General features: G+C 50.6%; 1 long non-coding RNA gene across 1 annotated transcript; it reads left to right on the top strand.

The window, feature by feature from the left end:
* The first annotated feature begins 10,411 nt into the window (after nucleotides 1-10,411).
* LOC133358046 (uncharacterized) lies at nucleotides 10,412-14,209 on the top strand. Its single transcript, XR_009757016.1, has 3 exons — nucleotides 10,412-10,664; nucleotides 12,965-13,106; nucleotides 13,987-14,209. It is a non-coding gene; the product is annotated as an uncharacterized LOC133358046 (long non-coding RNA).
* Nucleotides 14,210-15,292: the final 1,083 nt, after the last annotated feature.

Here is a 15,292-nt window from a genome sequence, read left to right as displayed (position 1 = left end):
ATTGTTGTTGTGGCGTGATTGTTGTGGTGGCGTTATTGTTGTGGCGGAGTGATTGTTAATGTAGCGGCGTGATTGTTGTGGTGGTGGCGTGATTGTTGTGGTGGCGGCGTGATCGTTGTTGTTGTGGAGTCGTCGAGGGACGTGGCCGCCCCCCCGCCCCCCACCCCCCCCCCCGCCCCCCACCCCCCCCCCGCCCCCCCCCCCCGCGTGTAACGAGGCCCCCAGCTTGTGACGAGGTTACGTCGACAACCGGCCACTTCGTTGAACGAGAGCGCAACAACAACAACAAAGACAGCGACAACAACCACAACAAAGACAGCGACCTCCTCACTCGAGAAGCGCCAGCAATGTCAAGTGGCATAATGGTCCGGGCCTCCTGCTGCTGCTGTTGTTGTTGTTATTGCGTTTGCAGCAACAACAACAACTTCTAAAGATGTGGCCGATGGTTGGCCCCAGAGTGCGGGCGGGCTCACCCTGCGTGCTTCGTGGGGGACGAGGCGAGTACAACATAATAAAAGACAGGTCACCCCCAAGCGCAGCCCTGCAATTCCCTCGCTCGCCTCCCTGCTGGTGGAAGGGGCCTCCCCCGCCCCCCCCCCGACCTCCCCGACAGACGGAATCCCTTCCCAGACGGCAACTTGGCCGAGCCCCTGGCCCACGCGGGGCCTTGCACGCGGTGTGGTGGTGGTGGGGAGGCAGCCCACACCTTGAAGCACTCCGCACGCAGCGGCGTGGACCTCGACGCGGCGGTGATTGTGGAATTGTGGAATTTAGGAAACTCTCACCACCGCCACCACCGCCGCCACCACCACCACCACCACTCCCACCAACGCCACCACCCCCACCGCCACCACCACCGCCACCAACGCCACCCCCACTACCGCCACCACCACCGCCACCACCGCCACCACCATCAACTGCCCCCGAACCGCGAGATGGAATCAAAGCGGCGAACCCTCTGGGTTGGCCAAGTCGGGCTGTGGCACGGGGAACGAGTGTCGGGAACGAGCTGCTGGGCGTGCGAGAGAGAGAGAGAATGTGTGGGGGGGGGGGGGGTGAAGGAGAGCGTGGGGCACGATGTGGGATGAGCGATGGAGGCGCAGTCGTGGTGCTTGATCGTGGCGGGTTGCTGGGGTGGGGTTGGCATGAAAAACCGCGTGGGTCAACTTCTTTTTTGGGCCCTTAACCAACGACGCTCGGTCGGACGTCTATACGAGCGGCTCGGAGTCGACAGCGGAACCTGCGGAACCTGCGCAACCAGCGGAACCTGCGGAACCAGCGGAACCTGCTGTAATTGGCCGCAGAGTTTCTCTCCGTTGGGAAGGGGGGGGCCGGTTTGATTTTGGCCGGTTTCCCCCCCACCCGCTACAGCGTTTTGGCCGAGAATTTTTTTGGTCGTTTTACGACACCCTAAACAGGCAGCGAAATGCGGACAAGCGCATCGATCCAGCCGCGGGAATTCCCGCAGGAACACAGCTCGTTGGATGTGGATTCATCTCCGCGGAGTAACCGGTGATCCGAAATGTACGCCGCAGAGTGCGGCCGGGAACCAGTCTCGGAGGAGATGGAGCCGAACGGTGGGAGGGGGGGGGGGATTATTTATTTTTACATCACTGCCATGCCCTATCAGCGGGGGGGGGGGGGGGGGGGCAACCATGAGATGGTAAGTGGCACCGGACTGAATATTGCACGGTCAAGTGCTGCTGCTGCTGCACAAAGGTTGGAAGATACATTCTGAAATGAATCATTCTCGGAGCCCAGTGGGCGTTCATCGCAGAGGTTGGAGCGATGGAATCGCTTCGTGCGCAGATGCGAAATGGAAATGTCACGTCGTGGTGATGGCTTGGGGAGGCCTTCGTCCAGCAGTGGATAGATCATGCCTGTGAATGATGATGATGATAATAATAATGATGAACCAATTGGGCAAATTTTGCCTGCTTCTATCTGCGCACGTGTGCATGTGTCGGTGTGTATGTGTACGTGTGTGTGTGCGTGTGTGCAGTTGGACGCTCACAACAACGAGCGGAGCGCCGGGCGGCTAAGATGCACCTAGGCTGGCACAGTAGGTGGGGTACAGCTGGTGGTGCATCTATCGGTCATCTCAGCCGATCCATGGCACCTGCTGGGTCTGTCCGTGACCACCTGCACCTAGCCTGGCACAGAAGGGGGTACAGCTGGTGGTGCATCTACCGGTCATCTCAGTCAGCCAACCCATGGCACCTGCTGGGTCTGTCCCGTGACCTCCTGCACCTAGCCTGGCACAGTAAAGGGGGTACAGCTGGTGGTGCATCTACCGGTCATCTCAGTCAGTCGACCTGTGGCACCTGCTGGGTCTGCCCCGTGACCTCCTCCTGTCGGCGAGCCTTCGACACTTCACGTGGCCTCAAAGTGCACCTAGCCTGGCACAGGCGCTGTGGTGACGTCACCGTCATTCGTGAAGAATGGCGGGGTGTTGGTATGAATTGACAGTGAATCGTGGCTGAAGGTTTTAAAATGATAACATGTCTTTTCACTAATTTCATACTCGATATCCCTCTATCAATTCACTGCTGGTCATGGGGTGATTTTAATTATTGTGTTAATGTAACATCTATCTCAAAATGCAACGTAATCTTTTTTTTTTTAATATTGCCAGGATATTTTCACAAAAACACAATGTAAAATGCCACGATAGGACCCACATCACTGTACACTTACGATCGCTTATAAGTTATAACCATGAAAAATAATGTGAATTGACAGCCCTTTATCGGTCCATCGATTAAGTCATTTCCGCGCCATGTCAGTCACGAGGCTTTTTAACCATACTTCACCGGACTGGTCAGTGCCGATTGTTCAAGGGTCTGTTTCGGATATCACCTCGCCGCTGACGTGAGCTGCGACCGCAAATGGAATTTCAAGCCGTCACCGTTACCCCAAACGCCACGGCCACCACCCTTCGAAGAGAACAACAACAACAACTAAAAATGACAATACTCTTTGATTCTTTCGGTAAAGTCACGTAGGTGAAAATACAAATAAAAAAATATGAAAAAATAGAAATACATTTATTTCTTTTTTTCACCTACGTGACTTTACCGAAAGAACCAAAGAGTATGGATCCTTGCAGTCACGAAAGCTTCAAATCTAGAATAAAAATGACAATAACGAATAATAAACAAACGAACAAAAAGACCTCCCCCCCCCACTGCGGTTATGTACACAGCAACAACAACATTGACGATGTCAAACAAAAAAAATTAACCCGTAAAAACAAAGTTTTTCACTATAAATCCTTTATATGCGTGTTCAATGGGCCACAACCCAGCCCACATTGGTCTTTGAAACGGGCGGCTAAAGTCCTCTCGGCTTGAGATGGCTGCCACCTATGGGTCAGATGATTGCCTGCCACCATTAAGCAATTGGTAATTAAATATTAAAAATAAATTCCTAAAAAGTGTAACATTTTGGAAATTTTTCACGAAAATAAATTGTCACGCACAACGAGTCTGTGTGCAAAATGTCAGCTCGATTGGATCACGGGAAGTGGGTTAAAAAACGACCGAAAGATTTGCACGGTCGTAAGCGCGCAAGCGCGCAAGCAAGTGAACTTAATATAAAGGATTTAAAACCCGGCGGCCGTCCGAGGTGGGGATGGACCTTGTCAAAGGAAACGCAGCGACCGACGGGGGAAGATCTTCTTGATTTGAAGCTTTCGTGACTGCAGGAATCCATACTCTTTGGTTCTTTCGGTAAAGTCCACGTAGGTGAAAAAAATAAATACATTTATTTATATTTTTAAATTAATCACGACGTTTCGATCGCAACACAAGCGGTCGTCCTCAGGCGGAGGAGGAAGACGGAAACACAAGTTCCCCTACTCATCGTCTTCCCACCTTTACTGTATTTGTGTCGTCGTCTATTGAGCCAATGATTCGCGACGGGACGGGAGGGACAGGGCGGACCGAGCACCCCGACTCAACTAAAACCAAGTGACACATTCGCCCACGTGGCAACTTTGATGGGGTCTGGGCGGTGGGGGCTTTTAGTTAAACATTGGCATTAATACCTCCAGGACGATCTGGCCGAAGAAACACATTCCTGCGGAGGGAGCTGGTAGGAACGTTGGGTTGCTCGGTCAATGGCCAGAGTCAACGGCGGCGTGGTGTATTCCGCAAATATGGCCGACTGTGAGGGCGGGCACAAGCCGGCGTGAGCCCCTCCTCACCCAGCCCCACCCCTCACACCCCCCACCCAGCCCGACCCTCCCCACCCAGCCCCTCCCCACCCTCCCCTCCCCACCCAGCCACTCCCCACCCTCCCATCCCCACCCAGCCCCTCCCTCCCCACTCAGCCCCTCCCTGCACGACGGACACAATAATCCCCTGTGGGCTGGTGTAACCAGGAGGTTCCTACCAGTATAAACCAACTGTGGATCATTGGTGGACTCTTTGCACTCTTGACAACCGCACACACCCAAAATCCAAACCCCTGACACGTGCCAAGCGATGAGCTATGGCGCCCTCTGTGGTGAACCCCGAGCACCATCCCTCCATCACCGACTCACACCGACCGGCGTGGTGAAGTATGGTCAAAACACAAACCCCCCTCCCCCTTCCGCTCTCCACGGCACGGTGATCGAAATGGCATTGGGAGGCCTTCATCCAGCAGTGGATTAACAAAGGCGCACAAATGTATGACGCGTTCTCCTTTTTTGTTTTGGGACAGTGATATCTGCGTCAAATGGAAGCCAATTTTGATTTCAATGTTTGCTACAAAGGATGCTTTTTTTTTTCCCTTCCGATAATGTTTCTCAAGAATATGTTGGGCACGTCACGTTACTGTCAATATCATCCAAAATAGAGGTTTTTGGGTTAGATCGCGTAAATATATAAATGTATATATGTATCTAACACATCTACGCCACTATATAAGGAACGAAACAGGAAGACTTCTCCACAAATCTGGCTGTCGCCTGATAAAGCTAGTTGTAATTACTGGCGAAACGTCGTAACTCAGATTGTAAATGTTGTGGCTTGGCTCTCCAACACACCGGTGTGCTGTACTAGTACACTACACTACTATACACTACACTATACACTACACTATACACTACACGATACACTACACTACTATACACTTCACTATACACTACACTATACACTACACTACTATACACTACACTATACACTACAATACCACTACACTACTATACACTACACTATACACTACACTATACACTACTATACCACTACACTACTATACACTACACTATACACTACGCTATACACTACACTATACACTAGTGCTGTACTAGTGACGAATTGGCCACGTTCTGTTTACGTGACAACCCTTACTGGTTGGCTGTGCCGGGTGGTGGCGGGTTTTAACGACATGTATATTTACGCGATCTAACCCCCCAAAAAACCTCTATTATGGATGTCAGCACCTTATGAGTGCCCCACCTTGTTACATACCAACTTAGACCTCATTGGTCACTCCCGTGCCCCTTATAATTCTCAACGTCCATCCTCTAAAGTCCCATCACAAGGGAGAAACACAAACAGACGAAACATTTGTTTTTGCCCGTATTGAAAGGGCTGTACGACGTATGGACCTACAAACGCTATCTCCCTGTACAAGAATCGGGGCTAAACCGTGCGGTCTTGATTTGAAGCTTTCGTGACTGCAGGAATCCATACTCGTTGGTTCTTTCGCTAAAGTCACGTAGGTAGAAAATAAATCACGACGTTTTGATCGCAACACAGCAGTGCTCCAGCTGTATCTGTTCCACCTGCTGACGGCCGCTTGTGTAGCGATCGAAACATCGTGATTCATTGTATTTCACACCCACGTGACTTTACCGAAAGAACCAAAGAGTATAACCCGCATGGGTTGACAGCTCCGGCGTTAGTTGCCTGGACATTGCTACAGTTGCCACCGATCGAACGTGGAGTTAGAGTAGGGATTGCTTAAAGGACGCACGTTGGGTTACAGGCCCCCCCCCCCCCCCTAAAAACAAGGCCTGTTAAAGGAGAGAAATACAGGGTTGTAAGTGCGACGAGTTTTGATGGTCCCAGCCTGGCCAGCAATGCCTTCCGTAAGAGTGGAGATCATAGGCTCACCTGGAGAGCCATTGACACGTACGCCCATAGATTTACACTGAGACCCACTGACACGGAGAACCCTGGGCTTACACAGAGACCCATTGCAACGGGGCCACACGCCTTCCCTCTCACGTACCTCGCCCATCGTAATGCCTCAAACACCTGGAATTACATCGTCTCACAAATGTCCAGGGCTACTGTCCTATCTAAATCACAATTTGATGCCAGGCAGTTGATTCTTTTCTATAACTTCACTTGTTACATTGGTACAATTAGTATAGTATCTGGTTTTTTTAATGTTTCGCGTAACTTTTTTAAAAAAAATTTCGAGCCGACTTGCTGCCGCACGGAATTCACGAACGTCGATGTATGTTTGAGCACGATTCTCGACATCTCACGCGGCGCACACCAGCGTCGTCGTCGTCGTTGTTTCTACTCGGAACTCGACCAGCTTCGTCCCTTGCACCACTTTGGTTCTATTAGGGGCCGTCCATAAATGACGTCACGCGATTTTGGACGATTTTTGACCCCCCCCCCTCGTCACACGGCGTCACAAAAAGTCAAACTCCCCCCCTCCTCAAATATGACGTCACAAAACTCTGCCCCCCCTCCCAAAAAATTAAACATGCTTTAAATCGCTTTAAATTATTGTCATTGTAGTGCGTAGTTAATGTGGCGCTGCACTCTGATGTTGTAGGAGAAAACATTTATTAAAAAGTCTATTTAATTAAGTAGAACGTGTTGTCTATATTTATTTAAAGTTGCACAATTTGATGTGACGTCACATTTCTCACCCCCCCCCCCGTCACACATCGTCACAAATGTCTGACCCCCCCCTAGATGCGTGACGTCATTTATGGACGGCCCCTTAGATCGTGTAGTTGGGCATAATGTAAATATTCTCACTGTAACCTCAAATCTTGTAACTCAATTTTAACCCACTTCCCAATGTGGTTTCGACTGCAAACTTGGTATACTTATGTCATACTGATGACAATACTATATTCCATAATAAAAAATAAATAAAAACATTTTGAAACATTATTTGTTATATGTTATGTTTCGCCTTGGGTCTAATTGTACACGGTCAACTGACGTTGGCTGTAATTGGCCACGGTCCCTTACGTTGTGGCAAGCTTCGAGCCACTTCCTGGAGTCGTGGAGTTCTGCCATTACGAGTACATTTCATAAAAGCGAGTTTAATTTGTTTTAATGTTTCTTATTTAACATTCCGCCCGTTTTGCTGAAACACCAAAATCAACCGAGGGCACATTTCGCCCATGACGTGCCAACTTGATATTGCCCACGCGTCTCGCTGATCTCATTGGCTCCGTCGGGTGGCGAAGGGCTAAGTAGTTTAACGATATTTACAACATACCTACACAAATGATCTAACCTCATTTTTTAAATTATTCATAAAGTATCTATCGCGTAGCTTTTATCTTGCCATACTCGATTTGAAAGCTTTTGCAATTCATGTATACTGCTACCATAATCAAGGAGTCATGTTTGCAAAGACCACAATACCTGCAGTCATAATGCAAACAAAAAAAAACACAACTCTGATAATGTGCACTGTCCTTGAAGTTGATTGGTCCACACCCGAGACAGCTTTTCTTAGAGCCTAGTCTCACATGGTGTTGGACCAGATGACGCCAAAAGGCGCACAACTCAAAGACAACGCACCATCAGAGTATGAGACCTCGGGGTAAGCATTTACACCATTGGAACCTCATTTGCCAGTAAAAATATGATAATTGTTTTTTTTACCCTTCTATCTGGCAACAAAACTGACACCTTTTTACAAGGAGTCATGTTTGCATAGACCACAATACCTGCAGTCATAATGCAAAAAAAAAACAACTCTGATAATGTGCACTGTCCTTGTTTGCATTATGACTGCAGGTATTGTGGTCTATGCAAACATGACTCCTTGTAAAAAGGTGTCAGTTTTGTTGCCAGATAGAAGGGTAAAAAACCAATTATCACCCACGTGTCCCCCCGTCAAGGTCCCGCAGATCTTCTCTGTGCATTCCCAGGTCCGAGACGTCTATTTGTGACCACGAGATCCCCCCCCCCCACCGCGTAGCTCCCAGAACAATCAAATCCTGCTTATACGTTTCCGGTTCTTAAACTTTTAGTTCATTGAGTAAATTAATTATTACAATGTGATGATGGTAGTAATGTGCGCCTTTTGGCGTCCTCTGGTCTAACACCGTGTGAGACTAGGCTCGAAAGAAAGCTGTCTCTGGTGTGGACCAATCAGTTTCAAAGACAATGCCAGTATATACTCAGAGTGTGTTTTTTTGGTTTGCATTTTGACCACAAGCATTGTGGTTAATGCAGACGTGATTCCTTGTAAAAAGGTTTCAGTTTGGTGTTTTAACGTCTCAACACTGGAAGATTTGCTGGTTTATCCAGGATGTTTCTGTTGCGCGTCGTCGCTTTAAGATGTTCTCTGTTCATATTTTGTTTGTTGCGGTTGCACCCGAGTCAAGAGCCGCATGGCTCACAGGGTTATCTCCATAAACATAAAAGGGAAAGCTGTGATTACGAGTGTCTGTTCAAAATGTTTAGCTACTTCCCGACATGCAACAAACTTGAAATTTGCCATGTGGGTACTTTCCAGACTTTACTCCATGCAAAAAATATAAAAAATACACTTATTTTTTGGGGGGGAGGGGGGGGCTCAATAATGCATATATTTTTTGCACGGCTAGTGAGTTGCGACGTCAAATCTGTCATGTGACCCGCGCATGTGGAAGCGTCACGCATTGTAGTGTAGCGGGTAGCGTGCCGCGCTACGAACCCGGCGACCCGAGTTCGATTCCTGCTCACGGCCGACGATTATTTTAACCGGTCCTGTGCCTCCCCTAGGTCGACTCAGCCTCAAACGAGTAAACTGGTCTGCTGTATGAACATCGCCATTGGGGGGACAAAGGCGGTCGGGCGTGGTTAATGCAAGCCCCAGGCGAAGCCGGGTAGTAAAGCTCGTACCTAAAAAATGAAACTTGAAACACCCTTTCTGTTGCCGGAAAAAAACCGATTCTCATCTTACAATGTATTTATAATATAATTAGATTCATGTCGAGTGTATGTTGCCGCTGTGTCCTTCGTGGCGCTTAGAGGTCCTTGATGAAATGCGCTACGTAAATGCAATTATTGTCATCGTCGTCATATAAAAAGAATATATTTCGAGATTTAAAAAAAAAGTCACTTTGGCTGCCCCATACCGTGTCAACCCCCATAGGGGTTACCCGTATTCTTGTAGAGGGAAATTGAGTTCTCAGGTCCATGCGGGAAAAAAACTAAAGTGTCTATTTGTTTGTGTTTCTCTCTTGTGATGACTTTGTAGGATGAACGTCGAGATTTCTAAGGGGCACGGTAGTGACCAATAAGGTCTGAATTGGTCTGTAATAAGGTAGGGTTGACAGGTATGCTATACACTACACTATACACTACTATACACTACAATATACAGCAAGGCCGTAATTATAATTCGTATTTGGGGGGAAACATGCTCAAAATGTCCCCCCGCCCCCCCCAGTATATTGCTATAAATAGATTTCTGTTTATATGATTGTGGTTATGGTTGTACTTTATCCATCCCTAATCTCTGCCATTACATACAATGAAACAAGAAAAGGTAAACAAGAAAAAACAGAGTAATGTAATACAATACAGTATTAGACATTATTGTAAAAAATAAATAAAAAGTCATCCCATGTGTTCGTGAATTTTGAAATATTTTAGGCAGGAAATTCGTTTTCAAAGATTTGGTCTCCCCTAATGTTGACGCCATGGCTACGGCCTTGATATATACTCCACTATATACTACGTGATACACTACATTATACCAAACCTGTGAACCCATACTGTTTACCCCGTATTCTTATATACAGGGAAATTGAGTTTTCAAGTCCATACAGCGTACAGCCATTTCCGTAGGGCAACACAAATGTTGTCTATCTGTTTGCGTTTCTCCCTCGTGATGGGACTTTGTAGGATCAACGTTGGGTTTTATAAAGGGGCACGGGGGTGACCAATCAGGTGTGAAAACCAAAGCAAGAAAAAAAAACACCACTTTTTTCAAAATTTTCTTGCTGTGGTTTTCACACCTGACGATGATTGCTTGTGTTGCAATCGAAACGTCGTGGTTTATTTTATTGTTTTATTTTTACCATTTTATTATTTCCCTTCTACGTAACTTTACCGAAAGAACAAAGAATTTCTCTGCTGCAGCTGCTGCTGCTGCCCCATTCATTCTCGCACCCCGGTGACGTCACGGAGCCACGTGGTGTGAGCGCGCCGGGCGGTGACGTCACTGGCCTGGCCCGGGCCCTCCAGCAAGGCCACTGGGCACATTTTTTTTATTTTTGTTTAAATTTTATTTTAGTTAAAAGTCATCAATTACGATGCTAAGTGCAGCGCCCGCGTGACTTGTCACATCGGCAAGTTGATGTTTGTGACTGTGCTGAAGTTACGCGGGGGGGGGGAGGGGTTCATACACCGCGACTCCTCGCCACTCCACCGCTGGACGGTGAAGGCCGCAGGCCGCCCACGGGACACGTGGCGGGGGTGAGTGGGGGGGGTGAGTGGGGGGGGAGTGGGGGGTGAGTGGGGGGGGTGAGTGGGGGGTGAGTGGGGGGTGAGTGGGGGGGTGAGTGGGGGGTGAGTGGGGGGGGTGAGTGGGGGGGGTGAGTGGGGGGTGAGTGGGGGGGGGGTGAGTGGGGGGTGAGTGGGGGGGGTGAGTGGGGGGTGAGTGGGGGGGGTGAGTGGGGGTGAGTGGGGGGGGTGAGTGGGGGGGGTGAGTGGGGGGGGTGAGTGGGGGGTGAGTGGGGGGGGTGAGTGGGGGGGGGTGAGTGGGGGGGGGGTGAGTGGGGGGTGAGTGGGGGGGGGGTGAGTGGGGGGGGGGTGAGTGGGGGGTGAGTGGGGGGTGAGTGGGGGGGTGAGTGGGGGGTGAGTGGGGGGGGGAGTGGGGGGGAGTGGGGGGTGAGTGGGGGGGGTGAGTGGGGGGGGTGAGTGGGGGGGTGAGTGGGGGGGGTGAGTGGGGGGGGTGAGTGGGGGGGGTGAGTGGGGGGAGTGAGTGGGGGGTGAGTGGGGGGTGAGTGGGGGGGTGAGTGGGGGGGTGAGTGGGGGGGTGTGGGGGGGTGAGTGGGGGGGGTGGGGGGGGGGGAGTGGGGGGGTGAGTGGGGGGTGGGTGGGGGGGTGAGTGGGCGGGGGGTGAGTGGGGGGGGTGAGTGGGGGGGGGTGAGTGGGGGGGGGGGGTGAGTGGGGGGGGTGAGTGGGGGGTGAGTGGGGGGTGAGTGGGGGGTGAGTGGGGGGGGTGAGTGGGGGGGAGTGGGGGGGGGGTGAGTGGGGGGGTGAGTGGGGGGGGGGTGGTGGGGGGGGGGTGAGTGGGGGGGGTGAGTGGGGGGGTGGGTGGGGGGGGTGAGTGGGGGGTGAGTGGGGGGGTGAGTGGGGGGGGGTGAGTGGGGGGGGGTGAGTGGGGGGGGGTGAGTGGGGGGGGGTGAGTGGGGGGGGGTGAGTGGGGGGGGGTGAGTGGGGGGGGTGAGTGGGGGGGTGAGTGGGGGGTGAGTGGGGGGTGAGTGGGGGGGGTGAGTGGGGGGTGAGTGGGGGGGGTGAGTGGGGGGTGAGTGGGGGGGGGGGTGAGTGGGGGGGGGGTGAGTGGGGGGGTGAGTGGGGGGGGTGAGTGGGGGGTGAGTGGGGGGGGTGAGTGGGGGGGGTGGGTGGGGGGTGAGTGGGGGGGTGAGTGGGGGGGGGGTGAGTGGGGGGTGAGTGGGGGGGGTGAGTGGGGGGTGAGTGGGGGGGGTGAGTGGGGGTGGGTGGGGGGTGTGAGTGGGGGGGTGAGTGGGGGGTGAGTGGGGGGGGGTGAGTGGGGGGGGGTGAGTGGGGGGGGGTGAGTGGGGGGGTGAGTGGGGGGGGTGAGTGGGGGGTGGGTGGGGGGTGGGTGGGGGGGTGAGTGGGGGGGTGAGTGGGGGGGGTGAGTGGGGGGTGGGTGGGGGGGGGGGTGAGTGGGGGGGGTGAGTGGGGGGGGGTGAGTGGGGGGGGTGAGTGGGGGGGGGTGAATGGGGGGGGGTGAGTGGGGGGGGGTGAGTGGGGGGTGAGTGGGGGGGTGAGTGGGGGGGTGAGTGGGGGGGTGAGTGGGGGGGTGAGTGGGGGGGGTGAGTGGGGGGGGTGAGTGGGGGGGGTGAGTGGGGGCGGGGGGAGGGGGCGGGGGGAGGCGGGGGGGAAGGAGGCGGGGGGAGGAGGAGGGGGGGGTCACCCAGGCAGGCACGCGTGAGACATCCACTGGACGTCCAGTGGATGTCTCCAAGCCCTGGGTCGTCCCCCCGGGGTGGACTCCAACTCGGCCCCTCTGGGCTCGAGTGGCAGTCCCAGCAGGCGAAATGTCCCATTGGGGCATCGGCGGCTCCCGTCTTTATTTCCACAGCTATAGGTGGGCATTCCACGTTCCCGTGACGGGTCAGAGTCCATTCTATGAGGACAACAACCGGCGCGTTAAAAACAAAACCGACCTCACCAATAGTCGTAGGTTGCCGTCAATAACGACACAATCCTGTCATTGATCTTCAACGCTGGTGTCGTCTCCGCTGCGTGTGCATTTAATTGTTATATTAAATTGTGGTGAAGTATCGGGAGGTTGTTCTAACCATACTTCACTACCTGAAGTATTGGGAGGTTCTAACCATATACTACACCGGTGTGGTGAAGTATATGGTTAGAACCTCCCAATACCTGGTCAACACCTTATCAGTGCCCTTCCTTATTACAGACCAATTCAGACCTTATTGGCCACAAGAATACGGGGTAAACCGTGTGGGTTGACATGAGTGTGGAAACGCTGTCTGCCATTCCCTATCCACTGCTGAATGAAGGCCTCCCACGTGACACCGCCATCCCTGGCGGGCCCGTTTCGTGGCACACCATCCGTCTCGTGCTGTCTGCGCTGGAGGTGACCACCACCTCGTTGTCGTCGTCGTCATCGTTGCGTTGTCTCCGTGGTGGTCAAACTCTCAGGTAAGTTTCCTCCCAACGCCTTTGACTGCCATTCCGTCACCAGCTTTAGTTCGTCCGCCATCCTCCCCGCGCCTCGTCGTGTGCCCCTGCCCAAACCCGCTTAGATCCCTAAACAGTCAAATGTCATATTCTTGGTTCTTTCGGTAAAGTCACGTAGAAGGGAAACAATAAAATAATAATAAAAATTCGCTGTCCGTGGTGCTAACGTTGAGAAAAAAACGCCACTTTTTTGAAATTTTCTTGCTGTGGATTTCACACCTGATGACGATTACTTGTGTTGCAGTCGAAATGTCGTGATAATTTTATTGTTTTAGAATTTTTATTTTTTTATTGTTTCCCTTCTACGTGACTTTACTGAAAGAACCAAGAATATGAATCCCTGCAGTGACGAAAGCTTTAAATCAAAAGTCAAATGTCCATGTTTTAAAATTTTCTTTGTATGCTGTTCTACGTGCTCCTCCTCTTCCTTGTCTCCTTATTGTTACAACTAAGTACAGCTTTTAGAAAATAATTGTAGCCTATTTTTTTTAAACAATATTTGAGCATTACCCAAATGAGCCAGTACATCAAAGGCACCTGATCTACTACTGCCATGACACATTTTGTTAATCTGTTCGCTTCTAAAGGTCCTAATTTAAATTCGTGAAAGACGTCCTTGTCGTCGGTGAAAGCGTCTCTTGTCAAAACTGCATTCTCCGTCTACGTTATGCGTACTTAACAAAAATTCAAATGTATACAGTAATCCCTCGCCACTTCGCGGTTCAAGTTTCGCGGCCTCAGTGCATCGCGGATTTTTCGAACTGATTTAAAGGCCTCATTATACCAGTGCAGTAACACCATCATCATCATCATTCATCATCACATTCATCGAACTGCACAGGTCTGTCATCGTCGTCATTGTCATCGTCATTGTCATCGTCGTCGTCGTCATTACTGGAGTCAAGTCTCAAGATACTACTGTCATTGGTGAGTGTAGAACACCATAATACGTATCGTATGAGAGAGAGAGAGAGTGAATGTATAATATTAAGGTTTTATAAGTAAATAGATTTAAGTAAAATATATATATAAAGTATAAATATACATATTTTAAACATTCTGGTACCCACACACACATATACGGAAATTCCTAGGGGGCCAATCCTACTTCGCGGATTTTCACTTATCGCGAGGGGTTCCGGTCCCCATTAACCGCGATAAACGAGGGATCACTGTAATGCGCATTCCATCTTAGGATACCAATGCGTAATTCGTGGAAAGCAGGAAACTAAAACAGAACCCAGGGAGGAACCGAATAAACTAGTGAGGGAAGGCCACTTTAAAGAGATGTGTTTTAAAGCAGACTTAAATATCTCTTACCGACTCTGCCTGATTTCAATTGGCAAAGCGTCCCATAGCTTGAGCGCCACGCGAACAAAAGCCCGATCGATAGTCCGTTGGCCTATGTAGTCGCTTTCTAGTCCCATTTCCCCATTCGTATTTCTGCACGTCATCAGCAGGTCAGGTTTGTTAAACCGATGTCATTGGGTCGCTAAATGTTATTGGCAAAAAGCACTCCACGATAAAGCACGGGGCTCTGTTTACAATTGTAATCAATGTTTTACATAAGCTCATCATGCGTTGTTGTGATGCATTATGGTTGAAAGCTCACATCTTTTCTGCATCTCCACCTATAAATAAGCATGCTTTTCAGTCCTTGGGGCCTATTGGCCTTCGAGACCAATATTATCCGGCCACATTTGTCTCGGAAAGCAAATGTTTGTAATGGTATGCCAGACCACGCGACTGCTTGCCAAAGGGTTTGCGTTATATAATTTATGGGGCAATGTTCACAAGATTGATTGGCCTGTGACTTGCGCTTCTATGACAAGCCCGGATAATTGCCGTTTTTCAAAGGAGCAGTCGTATCTCTAAATATAAATCATTAAACAAGCACAGTGCTGATCCTGAACCTCACATTTTAATAAGAGCGTGCCGCAGTTTTATCGCCACAAGTCGTGTTTGTTACCGCAGCGATAATACATTACGCCGTAATTTTGTACGTGCTGCATTTCAACACACGCAGTCAGAATTTTTGAGATGTCTGTATTGCAGATGCATTCTTGTCGAATTGTTCAATTGAACAATGCTCATGTGACTCGTATTTGGCAATCGATCCTTTTGATATCGATTCTTAGATCTCGCAA

This window comes from Lethenteron reissneri, chromosome 60 (genome assembly GCF_015708825.2).
Source record: "Lethenteron reissneri isolate LAM-NWPU_2019-01 chromosome 60, ASM1570882v1, whole genome shotgun sequence".
Taxonomy (NCBI): domain Eukaryota; kingdom Metazoa; phylum Chordata; class Hyperoartia; order Petromyzontiformes; family Petromyzontidae; genus Lethenteron; species Lethenteron reissneri.
This window is presented reverse-complemented; position numbering and strand designations above follow the sequence as displayed.